Source organism: Myotis brandtii, unplaced genomic scaffold, assembly GCF_000412655.1.
Source record: "Myotis brandtii unplaced genomic scaffold, ASM41265v1 scaffold2177, whole genome shotgun sequence".
Lineage (NCBI taxonomy): Eukaryota > Metazoa > Chordata > Mammalia > Chiroptera > Vespertilionidae > Myotis > Myotis brandtii.
This window is the reverse complement of record NW_005358163.1, coordinates 1-3,754: the sequence shown is the minus strand read 5'-3', so window position 1 is coordinate 3,754 and position 3,754 is coordinate 1. Positions and strand designations below refer to the sequence as shown.

Sequence of the window (3,754 nt, the reverse complement as noted above, 5' to 3'; positions counted from 1 at the left end):
AAAGAAAAAAAAAAGAAAGGAAAGAAAAGAAGAGAAAAGAGCCTGGCCGGCGTTGCTCAGTTGTTTAGCTTAAACCTAGGAACCAGGAGATGACCATTAGATTCCCTGTCAGGGCACATGCCTAGGGACTGGGTTACAGTCTTGATCCCCAGTAGGGGGCATGCAGGAGGCAACCAATCCGTGATTCTCTGTCATCATTGATCTTTCTCTTTCTCTCCCTCTCCCTTCCTTCCTGAAATCAGTAAAACCATATTAAAAAAAATGAAAGAATAGTCATGGCACAGTAAAGTAAAGGATTGAGTCAATGCAATCCTATATAATAAAAGGCAAATAAGCAAATCGACCAAATGGCAGAACAACTGGTCACTATGACACACATTGACCACCAGGGGCAGATGCTCATGGCAGGAGCTGTCCACCGGTGGTGATGCGCTCCCAAAGCACTCCCACAGGGGGAGCGCCGCTCAGCCAAAGGCCATGCTCAGAGCTGCGGACCACAGGGAGGTGGTGGGAGCCTCCACAGCAGCACTAAAGCGGTTTTAAACCATCAGTTGGAGATCCCTCAAGGAGTCCTGGACTGGGAGAGGCTGCAGGATTGGCTGAGGGACCGCCCTGAGTGCATAAATTTTGTGCACTGAGCCTCTAGTAATATTATAACTGTTATGGTGTCAAATGGGTATGAGATTAATTGCATGATTTCTTAGTCCACTATATAATGTGTAATCATTGGGGTGCACCCCTGAAATGAACCTAATGTTCTATGTCAACTGTCATGTAAAAAATGTTTTTAAAATTACATAGGACCATGTTACCTTCATAGAGTCATACATTAAGTCGGTTTTATACAGTTTGTTCGAGAAGAGAGATCTAAAGCTAAAAAGAAAGAAAAGTTGAGATTTATAAATTTGCAAAATCAACCAAAGGCAACCACAAACACAACCGTAAAAACCATAAATAAAAAAGCCAAGGTAAAATACATATTTATACCCCATCCCCTGTTTTTTGATACCAGGACCGAAGTAACAAGAGTCTCTGAGAAGCTGTGGCTTTTGCACCTTGGAACACGGAGGGGTCATGGCCGAGCTCCCTTCGAAGGTGCACCTCACCTCGCACCCCGTCTACCTGAGGCGTTGGCCCTGGGTGTATGAGGACGAGAATGATCGCACATGGTTGCCCCTCGTCATGGAGATAGAAGGTGTCCTGCAAGTACGGTTGCGCCAGGAAGACACCCCCAGTGGGCATATCGCACTCACCACCAGCCCGCTGACCTTGTGCGCCATGCCTTCGATGTGGACGCTCCATCTTGGCAGCAAGTACCAGGACTGCAGGTGCCGGTTCTGGCGCATCGTGCACCACATCAAGGAGAATGGCGTGGAGGAAATGGTCCTTCAGTTGATGGAAGACTTGTAGGACACGTGATGGGGTCCCTGGCTCTTGTCAATCTGAGCCCGAGTCCTGCTGGCCCGCCGGTGGGACTTGTATAGTTCTGTTCATCTTTTTACTAAGCTCTGTTGTTCTATCTGCCACCCCCTGGGTGGGAGGGCACATTGATCTCTCTCTCTCTCTCTCTCTCTCTCTCTGTTCTTCTTCTTCTTCTTCTTCTTCTTCTTCTTCTTCTTCTTGGTGTTGTTGTTGTTGTTGTTGTTGTTGTTCTTCTTCTTCTTCTTCTTCTTCTTCTTCTTCTTCTTCTTCTTCTTCGTCTCCTCCTACTTTCTTCTTTCTCTCTCTCTCTGTCTGTTTGTCTCGCTGTCTCTCTCTATCTCTCTCCCTCTCTCTCAAATCAATAAAAGCATTTTGAACCAAGCTGGTGTTTCTCAGTGGTTGAGGGACGACTTATGAACCCGGAGGTGAGTGTTCAATTCCTGGTCAGGGCACAGACAAGAATTAACCAATGAGCCCTAACTTGTTTGGCTCAGTGGATAGAGGGTTGGACTGTGGACTCTGGAAGGTCCAAAAATCAATTCTGGTCGAGGGCACATGCTCTGGCTGTGGGCTCGATCCGCAGTAGGGGGCGTGCAGGAGGCACCCTATGTATGATTCTCTCTCATCAATGATGCTTCTCGCTCCCTTCCTGTATGAAATCAATCCTATATAATAAAAGCCTAATATGCTAAGTGTCCAGTCGACCGGTCATCTATTCAACCAATCAAAACATAATATGCAAATGATATACTAAGGTTGCTCAACTGCTCACTATGACATGCATTGACCACCAGAAACAAGACATTCAGACTGGTAGGTCTGCTTGCTGTGGGGTCTGGCTGATCGGGACTGAGTGAGATGGGCGGGACATGCACTGGAGCCCTCCTAAGGTCTCCACCCAGCTGCTCAACCTCCCACATCCCACCCCGGCCCCGATTGTGAACTGGCGGGGTCCCTTGGGCTGGCCTGTGCCCTCTCGTAATCTGGGACCCCTCCGGAGATGTCAGAGAGCCAGTATCAGCCCATCCCCCCAGGCCCGGCCGAGGCACCAAACTAGTGCATGAATTCGTCCACCAGGCCTCTAGTAAAAATATATTAAACAGAGAAAGACAAAGAAAAAGACCTTAAGCTTGAAAATATTAGCCCAGCCCCGGTAGACAATGCTCGAAGACATCACTGGAAAGAGTTTTCATTTCAATGACCAGCGTACTCATTATTTGATCTCCTGAGGTTCGTCAACCAAGACTATCTTCTCCAAAATAGAAGGAATGATTGGGGGATTACAGGTGTTTTATGTTGATCATCTCTTTCCTTTGAGGAATTATGAAGGATGCCAGGGGATGTCTCCTGAAGGCTAGAACCAGATCTGTCTGTGGCTTTATCATCTAGCTCGGGATGAGTTTGGTTTTTAATTTTTTTTAGCACCAAATTGCCCCAAACAAAGCCCAGTGATCATAAAATTCATCAAGCATTGCACCAGAGAGAGGCAGCTGGCGAGCGAGCTGGAGGGAGCCCCAAAAGTCAATTTCAGGTCATCCATGGTTGCATTAAAGAGATCACTGACTGCTGATTAAATTCTATTGCAGGCCCTAACCGGTTTGCCAAGCTGGTGTTTCTCAGTGGTTGAGGGACGACTTATGAACCCGGAGGTGAGTGTTCAATTCCTGGTCAGGGCACAGACAAGAATTAACCAATGAGCCCTAACTTGTTTGGCTCAGTGGATAGAGGGTTGGACTGTGGACTCTGGAAGGTCCAAAAATCAATTCTGGTCGAGGGCACATGCTCTGGCTGTGGGCTCGATCCGCAGTAGGGGGCGTGCAGGAGGCACCCTATGTATGATTCTCTCTCATCAATGATGCTTCTCGCTCCCTTCCTGTATGAAATCAATCCTATATAATAAAAGCCTAATATGCTAAGTGTCCAGTCGACCGGTCATCTATTCAACCAATCAAAACATAATATGCAAATGATATACTAAGGTTGCTCAACTGCTCACTATGACATGCATTGACCACCAGAAACAAGACATTCAGACTGGTAGGTCTGCTTGCTGTGGGGTCTGGCTGATCGGGACTGAGTGAGATGGGCGGGACATGCACTGGAGCCCTCCTAAGGTCTCCACCCAGCTGCTCAACCTCCCACATCCCACCCCGGCCCCGATTGTGAACTGGCGGGGTCCCTTGGGCTGGCCTGTGCCCTCTCGTAATCTGGGACCCCTCCGGAGATGTCAGAGAGCCAGTATCAGCCCATCCCCCCAGGCCCGGCCGAGGCACCAAACTAGTTCATGAATTCGTCCACCAGGCCTCCAGTAAAAATATATTAAACAGAGAAA

At 48.1% G+C, this 3,754-nt stretch overlaps 1 non-coding gene across 1 annotated transcript; it reads left to right on the top strand.

The window, feature by feature from the left end:
- Positions 1-1,074: 1,074 nt before the first annotated feature.
- Positions 1,075-1,410, top strand: LOC102240728. The gene has a single exon (XR_001362063.1). It is a non-coding gene; the product is annotated as a T-cell leukemia/lymphoma protein 1A (transcript).
- Positions 1,411-3,754: the final 2,344 nt, after the last annotated feature.